The sequence below is a fragment of the Gallus gallus genome, chromosome 1, assembly GCF_016699485.2.
Source record: "Gallus gallus isolate bGalGal1 chromosome 1, bGalGal1.mat.broiler.GRCg7b, whole genome shotgun sequence".
Taxonomy (NCBI): Eukaryota; Metazoa; Chordata; class Aves; order Galliformes; family Phasianidae; genus Gallus; species Gallus gallus.
In genome coordinates, this window is record NC_052532.1 from 82,622,100 (window position 1) to 82,647,628 (window position 25,529).

The following is a 25,529-nucleotide window of genomic DNA, read 5'->3' on the forward strand; positions in this document are numbered from 1 at the left end:
GGCGTTGATCATTTTACTACATTGAGAGATATTACCTAACCCTTTTCCTGTTCTTTATGATTAGAATGGGCACTGGAATGAAGAACTTATTTTTTTCCTTTGTGACTTAAGGGACTCCATTATGAAGAACAGTCTGCCAATGGGGAGAAAAAAATATCGTGTCAAATAAGCCTGTATTTTTCTATTTTGGGGGGGTTTGTAGTTTTCCTTTAATTTCAGTCTTACTGTGTACACGGTGCACGTCGAAAACGGAGTGTCCTATTTTATGCAGAAGAGAAGTTTGAGAGCTTGAAGATAAGTTAGGAAAAATATTATGATATTGTGAAGAGGAAGAGATTATATTGCAGAGTTAAAATATAACTGCATGAATAGATTAGAATGTACATATTAATTTCCCCTTCGTTCTCTAAAACCTTGAGTGGAACACAAGCCAGAATTTTCACTTGGTGGGATAATGATTTTTTTTTTTTAAATCCATATATGAAATGAATTTTAAACATAATATTATTTTCCCTTTCATATAATTAAAAATGCCCATATTTTGAGTCAGCTGAAAACTTTTAATGTTTTTGCACACATAGCCCATTCTCTGAGGGAATTTTCTGAACTGTGGATTAACCATATTTCCTTTTTTTTTTTTTCTCAACAAATTTTGTGCTATGAAAACTGGTGTTTCCTAAAAGTCTGGAGGGAATTCTATCATATAATTTCCTGTCAGCTCTATTTGAAACTCCACCCTTCTATGATAATTGTGGCAGGTGGCAAATAGAGAGAAGCAAATGTAATTAGTAACCAGACCTGGGAGCACTGCCCTGTCACTAGATTTTCCTAGCAGTGCTTTGCCATTAACAGGTCTCAGAACCCTTCAAAGCCTTTGCATTATCTATGTTGAGTTTAAAATGAGAAATGCAAGAGGGTGAGGTCTATGGATCACCAATGTTGATCTCTCTTAAAATAGGCAGTGTTTTATATCCATATTGATTTTGGATATTGAAAATGTATATCTATATATAGAGATATATATAATAGGTAAATAAATATAAATAGCTATCAAAGGTCAATCACTGAGTCACCTTAAATACTCAAGGATAAGGTGGAAAAACTCAAGTTTAATGGAATTTTCAAAATACCTAAGTGTATCCTTGTCTTACTGCGGTACATTTGAGCATTTCTGATTTATTTTTTAAGATTATTATTATATGGGTTTTTTTGTTTGTTTTTTAATAATTCCTGGAGCTTTTGGCTGTTTGATGTGATCTGCGTTGAAACTTCAGCAAAGTCTTCTACTATGTGTCATTTACTTGAGTAGGAGCAGGTCTTCATGGACGGTCGTTTGATTTATTCTTAATGGGAGTACGTTGGGAGTTCAGTGCTTCTGAACATCTTCAGAATATGGGAGAAAGAGTAGATAATGAAATTCTTGGTTGAGTTTTTTTTTTCTGAAATATGTAAAATTTACATAGTTTGAGACTTCTTTTTTTTCCATAAAAATGTTGAAGCAATGCCAACAGATAATTTTTAGGAGGCTAAAGCAGGGCAGCTACAGGTATGCAGGGAGAGGCACTCAGGAGATTAATGAAGCGCCTTTGCAGCTGCTATTGTAGAAGCTGGAAACCTTGTTTCATTAAGCAGAAAAATAAACTACAGAAACAGAAGACTCCCTCTCCTTCTTTCTGAAAGTGTTTCCTTTCTTAAAATGCACATTTTACTCCAGTGGGAAGAGTCTTTTCTTACTGCTGACACACTCCTTAAATCATATTGTTTTCAGGCAGTAGATAAGAGTGAGTAGATGAGTGACATTTGCTTGTAACTGTAACTAAAACATAGTTTTAGTGACATCAAAAAAAAAAAATTGCATTTATAAGCTGAATCATTTACTGCAGGTAGATGGAAAATTCAAAACTGGAGTTAGCAACAGAATCTCTCTTATTTCTTGCAGTGCCATCTTGGAGTGGGATTTATTTAGCAAAAATGTATTTCATCCGAAGAGGTGTCTGCTGAGTAACTGGTCAAGAGAATTGCTTCCACTAAATGTAGGCTGCAGGGAGCCATAGAAGAGGTTCAGTAGGTGGTGCTGTTCCCTTGAAGCCAGTTCTGATGCTGTGCCCGGCAGAATGTATAAGGGGTACGTACTCCAAAGATCCAGCCTTCAGGTAGAACCTGAAAAGCTAGCAATTTGTTGCCATAAAAATCTTGTTTATGCTTTTTGTTAGCTATAGTGGTGTTGGGGGCGTATTTAAACTTCTGGGAGCTTGGGGGTGGGAAATACAGTACAGGATAAAATCAGTGCTGTCTTATATATACTTGAACCTGAAGCTTGAAGAAAATTTCAAGATCCATGAGTTGTAGGAGTCGTAAATGGAAGAGGAGGGGAAAAAGCAAAGGAAAATAAAAAGAAGAAAGAAAGATTGAGTGTAACAAACCAGTAACTATGAACTGAGAGATTTTTCATAGCTGTGTGGAAAGCATTCTTTCAGGTTGCACCCATTTTGGCCAAGAACAAGACAGAGTTGAATCTAGAAGTAGACCCAGTGAGAAATGCAAACATTCCAGAGCTAGGAGTTGTTTGACTGTGAGCTCTCAGCGATGGCTTTTCACTGAGCTATGTGCCAGTGGAATAAATAACAACGAAAGCGGTGCATTTTTCAGAAGATATGACCAGTATATTTCCAAGCTGTCTCCAGATATCAGAATTCTTTCTCTCAGAAATGTTCAGAGTCGTTGAAACTGGTCGCACAGTACTGGATGTATGTGTATCTTCTGTGAGAGGACCCTTTGTTAAGGTTGCTCAGAAAGAACATTCTAATTAGTTTTGGAGGTAACATAAAATATAACACCAGAAACTTCCTTTCAGATGGTTTGAGGTCAGAAAGGACCACTGGATCATCTGTTTTGACATTTTCTGTGTCACATGCTGTTATTTTTGCCCAGTCATCCCTATTTTGAACATAGTTACGTAGAGACAGCATCCCTCCATCTTGAAGCTATCAAGAGGTTAAAGCTCCTCCCTTCCATTGGTAGTTTTGTTCCAGTGGCTAATTCTCTTGCTGTTTAAAAATGTGGGATTCATTTTTGGTTTTATTTGACTTTTTCTTTCTTTCTTTCTTGGCATCACATTCCAGACTTTGGTTCTTGTTATGCCTTTCTTCACCCAATTGAAGATCCCTTCAGAAAACAATGCAAAAAAGAAAAGTAAAAATGCCTTCCCAAGCCTACCCACTACCTCCTGTTTATGCCTCCAGGGATTGCTTTAGCCATCCTTGCCACACTGCACTGGGTGTTCTCCTGCGGTTGTTTACTTGTTGTGACCTCTAAATCCTTTTCAGAATCACTCTTTTCCAGGATGTAGCACACTCCCCATACCCAATCCTGTAGATACAATGTGCTCCTTTTTCTTTAGCATGTGCCATGCCAAAAAGCATTTCATTTGAAGGAACTGCACTTTGTGCAAATGACTAGTGGTTCACACCCACAGGTGCCCTGTTCTCCTGATCTTTTATCAGTCTACCTGTTTTTGCCTCACCTGGAAATTTTTATCAGCTGTGCTTTTATAGCTTAGGAGTCATTGCTCTGAAATGCTGAATAATGTTGGGGGTTATTACAGTTTAACCTGAATCTTACTCTGGGTTCCTCTCATTGAAGATTCTCCAAGTAACATTTCTTCTGAGGGCTTCCATTAGTTATTAAGCCGTTCAACATGTGCTTTCATTGACAGAGATGGAATGCTATGCAGTTGGTACTAAGTTAAAAGTCTGTTAAAATTTCATTCTGGGATGAAACTTGGCATGTGAGATGAGGGCTCAGCAAGTTATGCTGAAAGTTAGGCTGTCCTCATGCAGCTTCTTGATGTTCAGATACAGCAGTGTGGGTATGGCTCCATTCGAGAGGCAAGAAGGAGCGAGGGCTGTGCCCAGTGTTCTGAGCCCTTGGTGGAAAATGCTGTAGGTACTGAGTGGCCTTATTGGGAGGACTGCCAGATGCCTCTCAATGCTCTTGCATTCAGCTTAGGGTATTTAAATTTATATAAGTCATCTGTTCTCATTCTTGCCAGTTTTATGTGGAAAGAAGTCCATCAAGCCCTTTCTATGCATTAGTTTAAACGGGTTAAGTGCTTGTAGAACTGTAAAGGGTATTACATGTGTACCCCTACGTTCGGTAAATCTGTGTGCTTAACAAAAAATGAAATCAGGTTTGTCTGTAACTTCCATGTGGCTGTGAATAAAATGCACCAGCCCTGGTGACTACAGGCAGATTGGGGAAGGTCTCCAAATGGAACTTTAAAAAGTCCCACATGCATTTTAGTGGATTACAGAAGTTAGTGCTGGATCTGAATTGTTCTTGTATCGTACATAGAGCATATGTATATGCTCTGTGGGCACTGACGCTGTACTCCCACAATCTTCTCTTGTTTGTACTAAAGCTCAAAGTAAAGCTTGATTTTCCTCAGCTGGTCTCCTCCTTTCATTTTTTAAAGTTGACAGGCTGAACCTAGAGGGGAAATCCTCAAAGTATAGCAGAACTGTAGGTATGATGAGATAGCAATGAAGAAGCTGTGCTGCTGTGGATGTGGGAGGTTGATGACTCCTATAAACATCTCAGTGTTTCTTTCTGATAGCTCAAGACATGATTTCTTTTTTTCCCTATGAGCTCTTAAGATATTTTGCACATTAAACAAACCCTGTTTTGTCTAGTAAGCCTGAAACATCTGCCTTTTATATTAGTTTCCAGATGACAAATGTTGAAGGGTTCTACAAGCAAGATGTATGGGTGACTGCAGTTGCTTCTGTCTAGCATATAGAACATTGTAAGATATGGATGAGAGGTGTGTGTGTAGTTATATTTTAATTGCAAGTAAAAGGAATATGTGGGTTTTATTTTGTCCCTAGAGCATGTAGAATTCACCAAAATTTGGCTGTAATGGATTAAGGGGAAAAAAGGAGGGAAAAAAAAAAGAATTAGAGTGTACAAGAGTGACCTAATTAAAAAATTAAATTTGAAAAAAGACTAATGGCTTGTAGCTATGGGATAATGGAATTCGGGACACTGGTGACTACACTTCATCCTAATCTTGCTTTTAATTGACAACAGGCATGTTTGTGCTTTATTATGGACGGACTTTGTGATCAATATACCTTTGTTGTGTGAAACATTCTTTTTATGAAGCCGTTAAGGAAAAAAAAAATAAAATAGGACTCATGTCCAGGGCTAAGATTTTCATTTGGATCTGTTTTCTTTTTATTCTGAGGGAAATTAACTCTGACTTAAACATTATTTTAAAAAAAAAGAAGTCTCCTCCCTCAAAAGGTGCCTACTTGCTATCAAAACACTTAAACTTCTTCCTGCTTGAACTACAACAAAGTGAGGACCAATATTTCTAGTGGACATTGTGTGGCAAGTTAATGTTATTCCCTGTGAAAATATTTAGGGTTGCAACCCTTTCTTCCTGTGTAGAGCAAAGGATTGGTTGGTTGGTTTGTTTGTTTGTTTTTGTTTTTTATCTGGCCCTTTGGGCATTAGTATGATACAAATAATTTAATTACCATAATGTATGGGTTGGAGAAGTTGTAACCGAATTTAAGTGATTTCAGTGTTGTAATGAGAGATAAAATTCATGAGTCCCAAGCCCACTCTCAGCTTGACAACTGAGCAAGGTAACTGGAGTGTTGCTTCACGTAGCAGCCATGATCTGAAACTCTTTCAGGAGAAGATTGCTTTACAAGGCAGTGCTTAATGATAAACCATTTGAAATAGCTTTTGTTTGTTTGTTTGTTTTAGCTTACTGTATTTTTTCACTCTCAAATTTAGTACTATTTTCTCATTTTTCTTGATGAAAGCGGCATTATATGTCTTAGCAGCTCATGTGTAAATTCAGTCCGTAAGCCCCTCCACCTTAAAAGTTCATATTAGATTTGGTGTGATACCATGTGCCTTGGGGAGCCTGAGTGATTTATTAAAATCCCCACCCTTCATCCCCTTCCAAATACGACAGTCAGAATTCAAAGTGAGAATAATTACAGCTATGCAGTTACAGCCGTTCTGAAAGACAGGGTAATATGAAGACTCCAGAGGAAATGTTAACAATTCTAATAGTTTTTCATGAAAGACAGAGAGACACTGTCAAACCAGAGGTTTAAACAAAGAATAGGTTGTTAAAAATAAAATATAAAAAAGACTTAAAGGCCATCAAGGGCCAGCTGAGCTGTAATACTGAGCGTAAGCATCCCAAATACTTCTTGTCTAAAACACTGATATCTTGCTAGCAAAATAAGACATGTCTATTATCTGCCCCACTAGATAAGTCATAGGGGGACAGCGAGGGAAGAAATGAATCTTTCACTACCTCTCTCTGAAATACTAAATTAAGGTTAGTGGCCACGTTTGACAAAGAGAAAGTGTTTTGTCTGTGCTGCACGTAGTGAACTATTAGTACGGCTGCTGCATTTATACAAACCGAATGGCACGCTATTGTCCGTCATCTTTGCCTTTCCTTTTTTTTACCCTCCTTCTGAATAATGCATGAAAAAAAATGATCACTTCATAATGCCACAAACTCACAGCAGGCAAAACTAATTCTACATTATATGAAAACAGATTTTATTTATTTAAGAGTAATATTTAAAGAGAACAACAACTTTTTTTGACACCAGCTGCTGGGAAATAAATAGAATATTTTATGACAGGAAAAAAAAATCCAAATGTGTTAAAAGCTGTTCCCGAGAGATGGATTGGAAAAATAAAACATAGAAATTGGGCAGATAAATTTAAACTTATCAGTTACTGATGTAATTGGAATCCTTAAGGGAGTGAAGGATAGTTGTCAGGAGGAAAGGAAAGTTAGGAGTGGGAAGTTGGGCAGGAGACAGTTTCTGGATGGCTGGTCTCCATGTGTCACTCAGGTGTCCTCAAGACCAGATGTTTTATTTCAAGTGCTGTTACATAACGAGCCAGCCTCCTTTCTTTCTTTCTTTCTTTCTGTCTTTCTGTCTTTCTTTCTCTAGTTTTTCCATATCTGACCTTCAGTTGTAAGTGGGAGGAAACATCGAAGGGCTGAGATACAAGGTAAAGCTGCAGCTTTCTTTTCCTTGAGGTGGCTTGTGAGTGCTTCAAGAAGAATTCTGGAGGAGGAGGAGAGAAAAAAAGGGAAAAAAAAAAAAAAAAAAACTCTGTTCTTGGCATCACGTGCTGCTTTTCCCCTCTGTGTAATCTTGTAACTGAACCTGGCTTGAAGATGGAATGGGTTCCTTGGGTTTCATGCAGCATGCATGAAATCCAAGGATCCATCCCTCCGTGGCTCCTGTGGCAAAAGGAGGAGGAGATGGAGAGCAAGAGAAAGCCTATGCCATCGTTGTAGCTGAAAAGCATTGGGACAAATGCCATCAGAATATAAATGCTGTTTATTGCATTTTCATTTAAAATTGTTTAACTTAAAAACTCTTAGTGACAGAGGGAATGTAAATCTGAGGCTGAGAGCCTGAGTCACCAGCAGAAGTTTATTATTGCTCCTGATAACAGCTGAATTCCAGCCTTCCTGCATGCTATAAAATGGGGCAATTTTGTCTGTTGTTGGCGCCATGTGCACTACTATCCTTATGGGCTTGTCAGCAGTTCAACTCTGAGCCCCTGTTGCTGTGGGTTTGGAACTTGACTGTTAAAATTTCATTCTGGGATGAAACTTGGCATGTGAGATGAGGGCTCAGCAAGTTATACTGAAAGTTAGGCTGTCCTCGTGCAGATTCTTGATATTCAGATACAGCAGGTGTGGATATGGCTCCATTCGAGAGGCAAGAAGGAGCGAGGGCTGTGCCCAGTGTTCTGAGCCCTTGGTGGAAAATGGTGTTGTAGGTGCTGAGTGGCCTTACTGGGAGGACTGCCACATGCCTCTCAACACTCTTGCATTCAGCTTAGGGTATTTAAATTTATATAACTCATCTGTTCTCATTCGTGCTAGTTTTACATGGCAAGAAATCCATCAAGCCCTTTCTGTGTGTTAGCTTGAACAGGGTAAGTGCATCGTTGTTTTGCTGCAAGTCAGGGTTTAAATACCATTTAACGTCTCCTTTTATTAAGTTCCCCTTTATTAGTTAATTTTGTATAGATCTTGGGCAATATGAAGCGCTTCAAGTATATAAAGTATATTGTTATTTAATACTTCTAGTCAAATTTCCCAAGAGGTGGATTTTAAGGCTGTAACATAGTTGTGACCACTGGGTGATTATACTGATGTGACCTTTGCTCCAACCCAATGTAGTTTGGTACAAAGCATACTGCAATCATGTGAAGAGCACTGTTTGGCAGTTTTGCGTGCTCCACTTCATCAAGGTATGTGGATCAGCAATTTATTTCTTTAATTTATTTTTGACACTCTGTTGATTTGCAAATTATTCAGAAGCTTTTCTGCAGTTACCATCTTGAAAATAATGCCATCAGGTTATTTTTGTTTTTGTAACTGGTCAAGGTGATCAGAGAGTGCCTTTACTACTGGAAATTGTTGAAAATCCTTTAAACAAAGCAAGAAAATAGTGCTAATGAGTTTGTGTATGTTTATAAGTACATAGGTCCAGACATGACATATAAAGTTGTTTTGGGAAAATGAACCTTTCTGTACATCAGATTCAAAAGCATGGGCAAAAGATTTGCAAGAAAAAAGGTCTGTTTGGGGTACAACAAGAGGCAAAGGACAAAAGCCACCATTAGTGGGTTAAAATTGAGATCCTGAGCTGTATGAAGAAGTGGTGAATGCCTTTTGCTGTAATGAATAAATACAAATGTTTGTTTGAAAGAAAATTTGTCCATGCTTTGCACATTCAATTTTGTATGTATTTTTCAGTACTTGTTCACTTGGGCATTTCATGCTTTACCTCAGTTCAAGTGATTAAAGAATGGCTCTAGAGGTGAAATTTGTCCAGTGAAACAAATTATTGTCTTATGCTGTCACAAGTTGGAAATAACTCTGGATTTTCATACAGATTTACAGAATTTTCATTCAGATTTCAGTGTTCTGGATTTGCACTACATATGTCTAGGATCAAAATATGGCCAGCAACATAAAATCAGGGAGTTCAACTTTGTGTTGCAAGGTAGCAGTTCATTGGCTTACACATTCTTTTGCTGAGGTCATTGGATCAGCCTATCCCTTCCTGAAAAAAAAACCACCAAAACATCACTATCTTAAAATCCGCCATTCTTGATACACGATTCTCATACCTGATCATGATTATCTCAGGGAAAATTGTTAAATACGGTCAAATGGGGATTTGCTACCAAGTATTTAAATGTCGTACTGCAGTAGGGATAAAAAATCCACGTGGCAAATGAGCAAGGAGGCTGAGTTCCATCATCTGGAACTAACTTTTGCTAAACTTTATATGAATTTAGGCACTGTTAGCAGAGCATGTGAAAGGTTAAGGGGATGCATAACTGATAGAGTTCTGCTCCATCAGTCTTTGAGGTCTCAGTTTAAAAAGCATCATTAACTCAGTGTTACCTTTCAGTGCCATTCTAAAATCTTTCATTTTAGAACGAGAGGCCTGTGTGCAGAATTTAAGAGGCTTATTCTCTTACACAGAAATAATGCTGCTAAGCTGCTAGAAATCTCAGCAGCTTAATATAAATGTTCAAATAAAAAGTTAGTATTTTAACTGTATAACCTTCAAATATAATTAATAATGAAATCCTAAGCAGGAGCCTAGGGGAAAGCATTTGGATTCTTTCTATTTGTGGAATAGGTGCAGGTCTCTAGTGTGCAGTTGAAAATAGGGACTAAATATGAGCTGATGATTTTGGAAATCACTGTGTGCTGCTGAATGCAGAGTTGGGAAATAAAGTAGAACACAGGAGAAAATGAAAGCAGAGAGGCCTGGGCCACCAACTTCATATTCAGAATTACCAACTTTTGTACCAGTCGGAAATACTCAGATGCAAAGCTTTTGGTCTCAGGATTAAATTGTGTTATTCTGCCAGCACAGGAGCCAGTTATTTGATTTGTCTTCGTACCCCGACCAGTGCCACCCAAATTATTATTATTATATAATCATGGGAAACAAAAATCACAGTGAGAGGGTGTGTTGTGACCACCTGTTGCACTACCCTGTTAATTCTTCTATCACAGCAAGATGCTTTCCAGAAATACTGCCTCCCAGAGAAAGAAGGTGTTGCTAGGAGCTGATCGAGTGATTGTGGTCAGATTTTAACTCAGAAAAGGCAGAAGGAAACCATCAGCTAATCAAGGGGCTTCTCAAAAGTGGCATGCGTTCTTCAGTACAGTCAGAATATGATTTCTCTTCTGGCACTTGCTGGGTTTGGAGTCTGTGAACCACTTTCACACTTGAAGAATGCATGAGAGGGCCACCAGTTTGCTCCTTGATATTGGTACTTAAGCTCTACTGCAGTGTTAGTTACGAACAGAAACTAGTTGATCGTGTGCCAAAATTTTGGCCTCAGTAACGAAATAAGCAGAGAGGAAAACTGTCTGCAGGTACTTTAAACATAAGGGATGTCTGAACCGTACTCTTCCAGAGTGCAGGTGGAAAAGGCAGATGCCTTCAAAATGACCGGTTATTTTCATTTTATTTTATTTTCCAACTCTTTAGGCAGCTTGCAGCACATGCTGCAGGCAGGATTAAGGTATAAATGAGGGTCAAGTTATGGGTTACTGCACTGAAATCTCTGGAGTCACATGATTGTAAAAAAGATGTGAGTAGAAAATGAAGATCTTTGTATCCAGTAATCAGCATTTACACGTTGCTGTCACACCATGAGACCTAAGGTATTGTAGTTATTTCCTGTATAGGTTGCCATTTTGGTGAGAGCTTCTAGAGAATTGATGGTATTAGCTAATGGAACAATCATACCACTTGTTGGAGAAGAAAAATATTTATAGACTTTTCATAGAAGACAAATGCCTGAAATGGCTGATGATGCCTTCAGATTGCTATATAGGCCTGAGGTCTTCTAAGCAACCCTTCCCAAGCGATGGTCATGTGTAAGTGCGCCTTATGCAATTAATGTGTTGCATACTTACTCTTTGATTTCTGAAGCTAGTAGCTGACCACTGTGAAGCTGTAGAAACTGAAATAAACTTCCAATCAATTTTTCTACTTAATCTAGATTCAGAATAATGTCCTTGAAATTTCAAGATGTTAGCAGATAAAAATACTGGATATCTAGAATGGTAGCAGATTCCCCTCACAGCGCATTTGAGAGTTTGATTTGAGAGCTTTCCTTAGCAAAGTTTGTTAAAGCTCATAGGGCATGCAGATTGTTCATCTTGGCCAAAATCAGATCTGGAATGCAGGTCGAGCCTTCTGACCTATTTAGCTGTTGATGAAAAGCAGAAGACTATTTATTTATTTATTGTCAATATGGTGCTTCTTGGTGATGTATGCTCTCCCTCCTCAGGAAGACTTCTACTCAGAAACTTTTTTTTTTTTTTTTTTTTAATCAAGACTTCAGAAGGTAGCAGAGGAAAATAATGCTTTTTCAAGAGTCTGCAAGAAATAATTTGTTCAATGAGCACAGGAATTCATGAATCTACTCACTTTACCAGTCTACTACTGGTTAGTGTTATGATTGAGTGACTTGCTGTTTAAGAAGTTATGAGCTGGCACTGAAGCATTTTTTTTTGTGTGCGTATTTGAGCTGTTTCTAAACCCATTGGTGTGCTGCTTCAACTGTGACCTGGTACTAACTGGTACTGCAGTTCTTGTCTTGGGAAATCTGTACTGTTTCTTCCTACCTGTTTTTTTCTGTTTGTTTGTTTTTCTTTAATGAAGCCTGTAGGACTCAGCTTTCTTTATTCAGGGCTCTACTCCTCTAGCATATTTGGTTGGAATTGGTAAATGTATTTAAAGTATTCCTAGGAACAAGATATTTCCAGACAGCATACATGTTTAGCCTTAAGGAAGCCAAGAGGAAAAACAACAACAACAAACAACAAAAACTGATATCCAGAGATGGATATCCTTAGTTACTCCAGGTTTAACCAGTGATTTGCTCTATGACCTTTGGCAAACCATTATTCTCTTTATGCTTTGTAAAAGATGATTGAATTGATCTGCTCATGGGATGAGGGCCATTTTCAGATTCCTGACTGGAAATATCAGGGTTCTGTGTTGCCAAATAACGAGAATGTAGAAGGTAATGATAAACAGGCTGTCAGTATTTTCTTAAGATATGCTAACATATATCTTGATAATGAGTCATACTGAAAGGCTTGAGCGGGTTCTTCTGGTTCAGTAACGCAGATGAAAATGTTTCCTGAATTAAGGAGAGCTTGGAGTATGGGCTGAACAGTCTGAAGAAAGGAGACCTATGGGCTGTTGCAGATTTTGAGAGGTTGACTTGAACATTAGCTTCCCATTGCTAAAAAGATCTTCCAGAAATAAGGAGAGATTTAATTCATTATGTACTAGCTATGACTTACTGCCAACTGAAACCTACCATAAGAGAAACGGACTATGTAAGTTTACTTACTTGGGATATGGTGGGGTGTTTGTTATGATTCTTCTTTTTTCCTTTCACTGGCATATCTGAAAGATCATCATCAAGGCATCCTTTTCATTCCTTTTATCTACTTGTAAGGTATGCTAGAGCCAATTCTTTCCGTGCCCCTTTTTCAAAGAAATAATTTTATTATTATTGATAATGAGATGCAGCATGGGATCAGTGTAGTGAGAAGTTGGGTATCAGCATCAGTTATAGCAAGCTCAAGTGCTCCTCAGGTTTTTACTGCCCAGACTATTGTTTCCACTTTATTTCTAGATTAGAAAAGCCTGTAACTTACTTGATGAAACTGATCCACTGCAGGGCTTGCCTTACAGCTTTCCAGCTGATACTCTAGGGGGGGAGGGGAGGGAGGGGATTTCAGCCCTGCTTCCCTGCAGCTGAGTACGTGCATGTGGCAGGGAATGGAACGTTACTGTGATGAGAGTGTTAGGAAGACTGGTAAATCAGGACAATTTAAAGCTTAAAAGCAAATCTTAGATGCTGATGTTCATTAACAATGCATATGGGCAATGATTAGTTTTTAGTTATTATTGACTATCACTAGATATTCAAACAATTTGTTCTTAACAACTGTATCCTACATTAGCTACAAATGTGCAGTACCACATAGTTCCTGCAGCCCGAAGTGGTCTTAGTCATCAAGGCTGAGGTCATCAAAGTTGAGAGCTCTTTCATGAGGGAAGTGGCTTCTTTATTCCCCATCTTCACTTGCTCTTTCTTGAGGTTTTTGTGCTTATCAGCCCTCTTGCCACGCAAAATGAGGGTAGTCTCATCTGCTCCCAACATTACCTTATTTTTAGGGCTAGCACTTTCCCTCTTCAGATTAATTTTCAGGATCACTCTGGTTCCAGCAGATATCTTTCCTGCCTGCTCTGTGTCATTTTTCTTATCTTACCGATTTTTGTACCCTTCACGTATTCCACTGTAACCTCTTTTCTGCAACCACAACACAAGTATCTGTTTGGCCCTTCGTAGTTACATCTTACCTACATAGAGGTGCCTAGCTGTATTACAAAATATTTGTGCATCGTACCCAGTTTTGCTTGTTGGTGTTATGGTATTATGAAATACTTGTATAATTATTTCAGTGACTGATTCCAGTGTACTTAGTCTGAGTTCAAGGCAAGCAAATATTTATATCCAGCCCAGCCTACTTCTAATTTAGGTGTGCAACAGCCTCTCCTTTGGCTTTCCCGAAAGGCAGAGCTTTCTGCTTCAGTCATGCCCTTTCATGGTATTTGTTTGATTCCTTCATGGTGGTGGAGAGTTCATCTTCACTGATGCCTCTCAGTACAGAACAGTGGCAGGACAGTGAGAATAACATATGTAGAGTTCTGCATAGAAGATGGCTTATTGTTCACGGCTTTTATGAGGCCATTGTGTAACCTCTCAGAGCTCATAGTGATTCTGATTAACCAAGTTTGTTATCCAAGTTAAAAGGTCACATGTATTAATTGCTCATACCGAGCTCAATTTCTGTATGAGCATCAGGTATGAAGCTGAGCATTCTGGTGCTTTCAGAATTTGCTGTAGTGCTTTGTAAAAAAGAAGATAGTGTTTTGTTTGCTTTGTTGTTTTCTGTTTTTGTTGTTCTTGTTCTGTGGTATGGAAAGTGGAGATGGAGGTGTTTCCTTTACGGGGCTCCGTGACGCTACCACCTTTTGCCCAGTTACTACTTGCCACATATGTTTTTCTATACTCTCTGATCCCCTCTACTGTGGGGAGTGAATATCAGCCAGCAAGCATACTGCAAGAAATCTCTGGGGTCATCTTTTAGAAGACAGATTTGACCCTGCCAAATTACATTTCATGATCTTTGTTGTTGTTGCTGTATTTTTTTTTTGTTCAGCTCAAGGCCCTGTTTTATTTTTACCAACATTTAATAGCTGAAGGCTAACTTGTCCCATTTGTCAGAAGATGGTGGTTGGGCTAGATGTTCTTGGAGGTCTTTTCCATCCTTGGTAATTCTATGATTTGTCAAAATAAGGTGAGAGATTGAAGCGTGACAATGACCATGTTAGGATGTCTCCAAAAGTTAGGTGTGAGGTCTTGACATGGGTAGCCCCTTCCTGCAGTGAACAAAAACAAAATGATCCTTGTCTGAGCATGTCTGTGGAAAGGAGCAGGGTGGGTAGGTGGGTGTGACAAGTGAGTTCACTACTGTGTGGTTCTCATAGTATTGCTTACACATTGTCAGTGTGCCATGATGCCTTTCTTAAATACGGAATGTAGTACCAACTATGAAGAAGTGGTTAAAAACTACAGAAGTTTTAGTTTGTAAAGGATCCTAGCCTGTATTTAAATGTCTTTGCATGGTTGTTTGTTGTAGGCCAAGCAGAAAAAACTGCTGTTTTAGTTCTCAGTGTACATCCCAATTGGCATGGCATTATGTAATGTAAGGAAGAACCATGCTGCTTGGTTGCAAGAAGAGATCCACAGTGATGATTCACTTCATTGTATTGTTTCTCTTTGCACTTGGCTCTAAACCTGAAGTGTATTGTTTTAGCTTTTAATCTTCCATTAATGGCACTGGTATTCTAGGGTGAGTGATTGTAACAGTTATCTGTAGGTGTTTCCCTGTCTGTAGCACTATTTTAATTCTTCTCGGATAGATGTGAGCTCTGTTTGAGATCTCTGCACTTTAATCTCCTTTTGAGAGAGTTCGGTATGATGAGAAAAAAAAAATCAGATTGTCATTCTCCTCAAAATTATTTGTCCAGTGTGGCTTATCTGCCTGTCTGACTATGACGGAATAATTTTTATTTTACTAGAGGAGCTCAAGAGATCCTTAAATGAGATGCCACCCCATATCAATTCCATACCAAAAGTTCTATTGTTTCTCTTATCAAGTTATGTCTTTTTCTGAGTATTTCTCCAGAACTTGCAGAAACTTAACAAAAATTATTTTGAGCTCTTGGAAGAGAAAAAAGCAGTTTCCTGTTCAATGCTTCCAACTGCAGAATTTAAAATAATGACCCATGTTCTGTTTCCAACAACTCAGAAGTTGTCCACGTACCTTTCAAGAAAATTGCCTCACAGATTTCGAAATGTAAGGGTACGGCGGATATAAAATAAGGAATCATTTTTAAAAGTTTTTACTTGAAGAAACTATTACAGCATTGTAACCTCAACTGTAACTTTCAAGTTGCCTTTGTAAGTTATATCTCATAATTTAAAAACATGAAATCTGCATTAAAAAAACCACAGCAATATTAACAATTGTTACGGGCCATATCCATCAGAGATGCATCCAAGCATACAAAAAAAAAAAAGGAGCAACTGCATTTCCTTTATATATGATATATAATATTATAAACAACAGCAACAAAAAAGTAGAAGTCTAATTTCTTATCACTTTCCTTCTTCACCCATCCCTGCTGTACTTAGTCTTTTCTGCCTCCTTTTCTTTTTTTTTTTCTCGACAGTACATTGCAGAAAATGAAAAAGACACACATTTTAATTTTTAGTGTTGCAAACTATCTTTACAGTCCTTTCCATTTTAATATTTCTGGCTTATGGCTTTCAAACAATTGCCATTTTACCTAAAAGGGCAACATGTTTACAGACTGTATGTGAAATCACTTTTGAGGGTAATGCGTTTCCTGAATATCTCTATTTTTAGTTCAGTGATAGCTCAAAGCTAAGAACCGTTCCCAATTGGCACTGTACTTGTGGGAACTTAAAGATAGGGCTCTTAATTTTTTCCTGATACGAACACATTTTAATGTGGGAGCCATTGTAGGAAATCTGAGACAATCCTCCTCTTATTCGGCACTGGGAAGCTTCTCGTCCCTCCAGGTTGGATTTCTGTAGTCCTCTATTTGAGATCCAACCACAACTAATTTCAGTGCAAAGTTAAATGTTGAATGCATTTTTGGTTGTCTTCCCACTACCGCAAATGCAGTTTAGCAATTGGGAATAAGGTGAACCAGAGCACTGTGACTAACCAGTTTTCTGCAGGCCATCAGTAGGAGTCCACCAATGGTACCCTACACATAGCAGGGGGGTTGAAACTAGATGATCATTGTGGTCCTTTTCAACCCAGGCCATTCTATGTGAATTAGCAAGCTGCTCTATGAGAAATGGTGGTAATGCATTACTATTCTGAAGTGTACTACAAGTTAACACTGACCTGGAAGATGTCATTAGTATTTTACTAAATATAATGAAACATGAATTTAATGGGCTATTATGTTTAAGCGGCCTTGGTACCATTTTACTTAATGCAGTAGGATTTTCTATGGCATACGGAGGTAGTTCTTCTATACAGGTTTACTGTATAGAACTTCTTCTTTTTGGACTTTATGTGGCTTAGAACAAAGGCGAAACAACTTTCTTCCTGTAATTCATCAATACAGTTATTTAGAGGGACCTTTATTTGTCTCCCTGGATGTCAGGCCCTTACTGTACTGGCTCTGTTTGTTAATGCAGACTTCCCATTCACTGAAGGCAGAGACAGCTACTACCTACAGTTCTGGGCTGTTTTGTATCATGGCTCAGGAGATGGTAAGTTCCTCTTTTGCCCAAACATGCGCTCCAGGCATAAATAGGAAGTACAAAGCTATTAACATTGTAGAGCATTGTTAAAAGATAAAAGCCTAAACTGGAAGACAAAAACGTGTGAGGGAAAGTCTCACTTAGGAGGATTTGCTACAGGGGACCTGGCAGCCTGACTCTTGAGCTCTGCTCCAGCCTCTCTCAATCTGCTGAGGGAATCATGTAGCTATAGTCAGCATTATTGTATTTGTTCACAGGAAAAGAAAGAGTGTTTCAAAACTGTTTCGAGGTTCAGGGAAAAAAGGCTGAATATGTTTGGAAATTTCTGCCTAGTCATTGTACAAACTGATTATAGAAACATTAAATGTAGTTGAAAACAAGCCTCCATTCAGCTGACATTAAATAATTCAGTATTTTATGTAACAGTCTTTAGTAAATACAGATGCATAGTAAGAATGTGTAGTTGTATACAATTCTTAAACTCTTGTTCTTTCTCTTACAACTATTGCTCCCAAATTTGGCTTCTTTTTACATTATTGTTTTTTCTGCTTCTACACACAACAACAATCTTTAAAGAGATTGCCACAGTGTGGAACAACTTTAGGAGTTTTGTTTCCTGGTAAGCTCAATATATTTTTGCAAGCACGTTTACTGTGGAAGGTAACAGTTCAGATTTAGTTCCTTACGTATTGCTTACTATCTTTGGGGGAAAGAGTGTGTAGTGCTCAGATACTTCATTTCAAATGGAGTTCCTCAGCAAAAGGAACTAGAAGAGAAGCTAAGCAACTATTTCATGATATACCCACTTCCGTTGTGTAATATTTGTAGAGAACATGATTTGGGAGTACTAAGATCTTTGGGGATGTGGAGCTGCAGGGAGGAGAAAGCTTTTTGGCCTTCGCAAGTTCCACTTAGTAAGTGCAGATACATCTCAGAGTTGTGATGACAAAATGTCTTGAAGAATCTCTGGTTTTATTCCCTTTAAGGTATAGTGAAGAACTGAAGAGTTAAGTTGTATAGTGTGTAAATGCTTCTATTTTTTTATTATTTTATTTGTGAATATTATTTTCACTGTCTTAGTAACTGGCCCTGATATATTTTTCTGGGCTTAGTGGCAATGCAAAGGCATTAGATCAAGAATGTTCCAAGATTCAGATTGGCTGGTATTTGCTTATATCACTGCAACTGAATGTTACCAGTTTTACAATGCTTTTTTTTGTTGTTCGGGAAATTTTGAAACAGCTTTGATTTCAAACATGAAACTTGGCAAGGGACTGATCCATAATGTGTTCTAATCACTTCTGGTATTTTGGAAAAGACTTGAAAATATTCCGTTATTAGTTTATTAGAAATCTGGTTGCCAATTGTGTATCTGAACTTTTCCTCCTCTTTACCTGACACAACACTGAAAGATAATTAGCATATGGTCTTGTAGTCCTTTCCCCAGTGTTAATGTTAACATGATGGAATTCAATTTTACACTTTGCTATATGTAGGATTTTTTTTTTTTTTACTGTTAAAAAACTTTTTAGACTGGTTTCAATTCTGTAGTCTTGCTGACCACCAGGGGGGTGCATTTGATTTCATCTGTTTTATTTAAAGATTCTAGAACAGGTTGAATACCCAAACTTTTTCTAATGATAATTCTAACGATAATAATATTAATTTCCTGCCTATTGGGGGTGGGTGGGTTTTTTGTTTGGGAGGTTGTTGTTAGTTTTATTTTGTTTTTATTGTTATTTTTATCTTCTTTGATGCAAATGGAGCCAGAGTGAATTGTAGTCTTGGAAATTTGAATAATTCGATCATTGCAGAAACCCTACTATTCTGAGCTCATGCATAGCATATACTCTTTATCATATGTATTTGGTGATAAATATTGCATTAGATAGAAGTGCGTGCATGCTATAGTCCCTGGAATAACTACAAAGGTAATCTGTATTGGACCAGCCCAACAGGATGCTTCGAATCCACTCCTGCAATATATTTAAATATATTTTGTCCCCAGAAAAAAAGTATCCATTCTTTTTACAGATTCATTTTAAACTTATTTAGTAATTGTGCTGATGCTTTAATTGTTGTTTTTGTTTTTGTAGGATGTGGCTTGCTACATAAAACTTTTTTGTTGTTTTTATTAATAGTGAAAGTAAATGGAAGGCTTTTCTCCGTTCTTTCAAATACTATTTCTCATTCTGATGGAGTGATCCGTTTGAATTGTTGCTGATATGTTTTTTTTTCTTTTTTTTTTTTTTTTTTTACTGTATTGTTTCCAGGAGAAAAAAAAATGGGATAGAGCTTTACTAAATCATAATGCAGGAGCTAAATTTTCTAGGACTTTTTTTATAGTCTCAGCTTGATCTCATTTTTACTTCTCATAGGATGGTATCTGATTAAGCAAGAGTTATCTGTGTTGATTTCACTGGGACATACCTGAAAGCTCACACTAGTGTTACATTGAGGATTTATGATACAGTCTAAAGGTCTCAAAGTCCTTTGGTGTTAAATTTTCAAAGATTTTGGAGATGGATGTAACTGGGGAGAGGTTAGTAGCATTATTCCTGGAACTTTGACCCTTGATAGAGTGTACTATAACATATTGTTCGGTATCCTTCTTAGGCCTTGAGCTTAATATGGCAGTTACATAAACTGAAATGATGTGAAATTTCTCGGCATGGTTTGTGTGTGACATTGTGCAAGATGAAGCTGGTTTTGGACTTCAGGTCAGCGGCCTGCTGGCAAAAGTATGTAATGTGCCTAAGTAAAAGTGTGTATTGATTTTTGTTTGTACACATGATAGAATAAACTTACTCCATGCATAATGTGGAAGAGTCCTGATACTACTATTGGTGCACCTGCTTGTGTGAATTCCTCACTTCATTTTCTATTACCTGTGCTTTCCAGTAAAAGATAACATGGCCCACCTTACCTGTCAAAATCCCAAGATGTCTCCAAGGTGCTTGGTGGGCCTGCAGTGGAAAGTTCCAAGGAACTTTCACTCCTTGGAATGACATTCAAGGAACATTGCTTGCTGTTGCTACTCTGACGGGTAATAGAAGGGTAGTGCCACTTCTCATTCTCTCTATTCCTCCACCATCAAGAACTACAATTTCAGGTCTCTGTTGCTACCACTGCCCTCCTTGTCTTTTTCTCTTTTTTTTTTTTTTTTTTTTTGAGGATTGTCCCACCTTCATCCAAACTCTCTGTGCAGCAAAGCAAGGGAAATGGAAGCTCTGCAGGTGTGTTACAAGAGGTGGATTCTCACAGGGCAGATAAGGCAGCTGTCTGAGGGAGGAAGGAGGATTATTAAATCCTGAGAGAAGAACAAAGGCCCCAAAAACATAGGTGATGGGATGTTGAAAAGGAGCCAGGCTGCAGGATGCAGTCTGATGACATCAGATTGCCTGGTAATAGACCATTAAAGAGAAGTTAAGAGTTGGAATCAACAATTTTCCAAAGTTTCTTAGGGTGGAAAACATACAACCTTTACTCATTCAATTTGCTTTTGTTGCCTCAGGAAGGATGACAACAAAATAACAGAAGTTAGTTTGCCCTCATTTTTGTAGCGGCACAAGTAATTTGGAGCTGTGTTATCTATGCAAGGGAAAAGAACACTACTGCATTAGTAAGAGACAAAAGATATAGTGAACAGCATGCCTTGCTGCTATTATGGAGCTTGTCCTGAAAATATTCAACTGTCACCTTTAATTGCTCAATTCTTAGAGATATTGAAAATTCAGAAAGAAGAATTATCTCTTTGATCTCCTCTGTCATATGTCCTATGAAAAGAAAAACCACATGGCAATACACATACATTTCATCTCAGTATAATGCCTTTCATCCAAGATCTTGCCCTTTCATGGATAAGGGTCAGACTGAACTTCTTCAAGGCAAGTCTTTGATGGAAGCAAAGGGGAGAGGAAGTTGCCCACTACACAGCAAGTGTTATGTGCACGTAGTGTCTCAGTGGGGACAGCTCAGTGTTGCATCTTGTACCACAAATCAGCAATGGCTTTCACTGTTCAGGGGAATGAAAATTCAAGATGACAATTGAAGAAGGAGTGTCCACAGTGGCTGCAACTTGCTTTTTAGTTTGTTTTGTAAGGGAACAAATTTTGCAACTAGACTGGAGTAATGTGACATAGGCATATATTCACATAATGAGAACCTTGTATTTCCAAATTTTGTGTGAGTATTCAGTAACATTTTTGAATGTTAAGATACATTAATACTGCATTGCTCTGGCTAGTTCGAATCTTCATTATTCGGACCTTACAGTTTTGATCCTTAAAACCCTTTCACACTGGACACACATCTTATTTCTGAATCACCAATTTTGACTGCTGTCAACATTTACATTCATTTTTCTGTTTCTTAATGAATCAGTTTAAGGTTAGTAATCCTAGCCTCATTGCAAGGCATCAGAGTAGATTCTCCTTTCTATTCTTATCTAATACAATTGTTTAATAACTCATTGCTTCCTATCTGTCAGACAGTTCTTATCCACCTCATTGTATTATTATCCAGACCATAATTCTCTAGTCTCTCTATGAGCTTCCTGTGTGGTACTGTGTCAAAGGCCTTGCTAAAATCCAAACAAATTATATCCGCCACATTTCCTTTATCCGCCCAGTTTGTCACTGCACTGAAATACCTATCACAATGAAACATTTATTGATGTAAGTTTCTGTGTTAAACCAGAATAAATGTGAAGGTTCTGCTGTGATTATACGATAGAGCCTGCTTCTTAACAGGTATTATCATTTTACGCACTAAAGATAATTTGAGCCAAGGGAGATGATACCATTCAACAGGAGCAGTGAGGCTGTGCAGATCAAAGCATTATGAACCTTGAAAAGAACTGGGAGAAGCTTATATGCTACAATAACTTGCAAAGGGTATAAGCAAAGTCCTTGAGCTACCTTCCAAGAAATGATCTGTGATTGTCAGCTCCAGTTCTAAAAAGACAGGGATCTACTGGAAGGAGTCCAGCAGAGGGCCACAAAGATGATGAAGGGCCTGGAGAATCTCCCGTATGAAGAAAGGCTGAGTAACCTGGGTCTGTTCAGTCCGGGGAAAGAAGGACTGAGAGAGGATCTGATTAACGTTTATAAATATCTGAAGGGAGGTGGGAGGCAAATGGATGAGGCCCAGCTCTTCTCAGTGGTGTGTAGTGATAAAACAAGGGGCAGTGGTCTAAAACTTGAACAGTGGAAGTTCCATACAAACATGTGGAAGAACTTCTTTACGGTAAGGATGATGGAGCACTGGGAAAGGTTGCCCAGAGGTTGTGTAGTCTCCTTCTATGGAGATAGGCAAGACCTGTCTGGACACCTACCTGTGCGACCTATTGTAGGGTACCTGCTTTAGCAGAGGAGTTGGACTTGATGATCTGTCGAGGTACCTTCCAGCCCTTGAGATTCTGTGACTCAGAGCTGCTTCACAAGAAGCTGTATCTTTAGAGGAAGAATTGTTTGGGCAAGGCCTCAGGCAAGCTGCGTGCTGTCACTGTTCCTGTTCCTTGAGAACATAAACAGGATTTAGGGACAGCTTGTGCAAGAAAACAGTTGGAATGGGGAATATCATCATTTCCAGTAGCAAACTTGATTACCATAATCACCCCTGCATAGGAGGAAAGCTTCATGAGATATTTTGCAGAATGATGGGTCCCACCTGGCTCATACACAACTACCAGTGAAACTGCACTTCAGGAGTCCAGCTCTGGTCTTAAGTGCAGTTACAAGGAGACTAACTCTTCACTGCGTTGACAAGTTCAGCTACTAACATGCTTTTACAGCTGGATTTCTCAAGTACTTCTTGCTTACTCTATTAGTAGGAATAAATGAAGGGGGTGGGCTGTGCTATTAAAGAATCCAACGCATTTAGCAGTTACAAGAGCCCCTGTAGTGAAATTGCATACAGTGTGAATTTTGAAGTGACCACTAGGGTTGATAATGTGTCATAGCTTCTGTGTTTGAGTCTCTAACTTTCTGAAACCTGAATTTCAAGGAGTGTTTGTCTTATCCCGTGGGCAGTATTTTTCATACACGAATGAAAACAGTTCAAATGGTTTTTGGGGGAGGGGAATGAAAAACAGTCAAAAATACACCTTTTTCCTTATTAAACTTATTTTCTAAATGAAACAAGCATAGCTTAGAAGTTGAAGTTTGTAGTGGAGACAGTCTTCTCTGGGAAAGTAAACTCAATAGGTGGATGCCGTAAGGAAGAGGAAATCTCTGTGGTATGCAGCTTTGCAGTGAGCTAATAACAGATGCAAGTTTATCATATTGACAAAGAAACCTTCAGTCTGCTTTTTTTTTTTTTTTTTTTTTTTTTTCTTCCCTAGTGGCAGGGTATCTTGTTCCTAGCACAGTGCCATAGGTTGTCTTCTACTCCAGCTCTCCTGAACCACAGAACCCAGGTTTCTCCCACCTGCAGCCCTGTGAGCCAGGAGCTGCAGTCCTGGATTAGGTTTATCTAAAGCTCAGCTCCATAGTTGATAGTGGGGCTGCATCTGGCACTGTTGCTATACTGTGTAAATGGCCATGAGTTGAAAGACAGAATTGGAAATGTGCAAAGCTCGTGTGTACTTTTTAAAATGTACAGTTTTCCAATTCAGAAGGACAAACCTGTTTGGGAGGATTCTTTAAGCACAGGCACTACTTTTTGTTCTTTTGTTTACACTATCCCCTCAAGACAAATGACTGACACAAAATGAACCTCTCTATAGAGAAAAGACTCTTTGGAATAGTATCAACTGAAAGATATTCACCTTGAAAAGCAAAAGTGATGTAATGCTGTGTCTACATTATTAAGGTTTATACTTCTGCATTACTAATAAGCCTGGACAGACCGTTGTGCTGATGTGCCTATACCAGTTCCAATTTCAAAGTTTGCTTGTTTGTTGTGACATGGTGAGCCTGTACAGCGTAGATCTCCTCTGATTCCTGTGACAAAATCAGTCCATGACTTTGTTTGTGTTTTCAGTTATAAAAGGCCAGAAAGTAATCTGGACCATACCCTAAGTCATCATTTGAATTCTAAAATCGTAATGAGTTCTCTTGACTGCTCTCTGAGCTTATTTGAAAATTCTCTTCAAATTAATGGGTTTTCTTTCTTTGGTTCTTGAAAGGGGCTTTCTTAATATAATAAGATATTTTTTTCAGTGAGTAAGGACATCCTTATTTCACTTTCTGTGAGTAGTTATTTGGGTACTGTCTTCATCATTGATTCGCAGTTCTAGAAGTGAGAAGTATGATCTGATCAAGTACTTTGAAAACGATCAGTTGATTGATGTTGTAAATTCCATGTAGAAAACGGAACAGATGTCAATAAATGTTGTACTATATTTTCTCCTACCCTTTTCTCTTCTCTCTCCCCATAACTAATCCACTGCATGTGATTCTCATTAACCTTCTCCAGTTGACATCAGGTATTCAAGACAAATCAAGCCCTTACAGAACTTCCTTGCTGCCAAGAAGCAGTTTGCAAAAGGCTAAAATGTTCTGAAATGTTTTCTAGTAACAAATGATTTTTTTTCTTAATTTTTAGATTGAGTGAATGTGGCTCATCCAAAAATGGTGAACTAGATAACCATTGCCAGACAGACATTGCAGGGTCAGGTGCCTATAGTTCATGGAATATTGCTGATGTGACTTCAGTCATGTCCAGTCAGTAGCTTTGCTCTCACGTTTTTCAGGCTCTGCATAAATTTAATGGCAAGCAAAAATCATGAAAAAAAAACCATCAAAACACGTTTACCTTTCTGTGATTTGTTTTTGAAGCATTTATTGAGAGCCAACACTTGCCCTCCTGTTAACCCCACTCCTCCAAGGTACCTAATTTTCATACTCATCATTCCTGTAATTCCACTTCCTGGGTTTTTCCCAAGCAAAAGTTCACGGGCAGTTCTCAAGCCAGGTTCCCTGCTTTTCTCAAGGGGTACAGGGCTCTCCTTTAAGATAGGAGGGCTGACTTGTGCTAGCCATCTGGCTAAGAAACCATCTCCTTTTCAACCTCCTGCTCATATGTACATATGTCTAAGTTATTCATTTTGAGACCATGAATTTCTTAGATTGTAAACTGAAAGATATGATTAAGATTGCAGTGATTGGTATTCTGTGTTTAACGGGGCTTTCTGTAGGTTGTGCTTTGGGTTTAACTCCAACCTGCAGCTGAAGCAGCTTCTTGCAGCACTCTGGCTCTGTGTGCTCTATGTCAGATATTGTGATAACTCCAGCTTTTCACTGCAGTTTTTCAAGATGGCAGCTGAAACAGTGTCGTGAAGTTCCATTTCCTTTAGTTGGTGGCTCATAGGGTGAGCCAGCTATGCCTGCTTCAAGGAGAGGGAGGGCTACATCTGCAAGCGCTGTGCCCTGCTGCTCAGCTCAAATGGCAGCACTACATGTTGCCTTCCCTTGTTTTCCTATTCAATTAGAAGAATGTGCGCAGAGCAGGAGGGACTTTGGGGTAACGCTGCTTGTAGAACACGCTGATGAACAGCTGTCAGGAAAGAGAAGGGGCTGCACCTT

The 25,529-nt window shown here is 38.5% G+C and overlaps 1 protein-coding gene across 43 annotated transcripts in view; it reads left to right on the forward strand.

Moving 5' to 3' along the window:
• The window catches only part of ZBTB20 (zinc finger and BTB domain containing 20), a 477,629-nt gene that overhangs the window by 109,842 nt on the left and 342,258 nt on the right, over positions 1-25,529 (forward strand). For 6 of the 43 annotated variants that reach the window (XM_046905118.1, XM_040646200.2, XM_046905128.1 and 3 more), the window contains one exon: positions 1,940-2,125. The exons of 34 other annotated variants lie outside the window; for them this stretch is intronic. The gene's annotated coding sequence lies outside the window, so the exon portion shown is untranslated. Of the gene's footprint in view, positions 1-1,939; positions 2,126-8,248; positions 8,320-25,529 lie in introns of all 43 variants that reach the window. 3 more of the 43 variants (XM_046905120.1, XM_046905125.1, XM_046905143.1) reach the window with 1 other exon arrangement.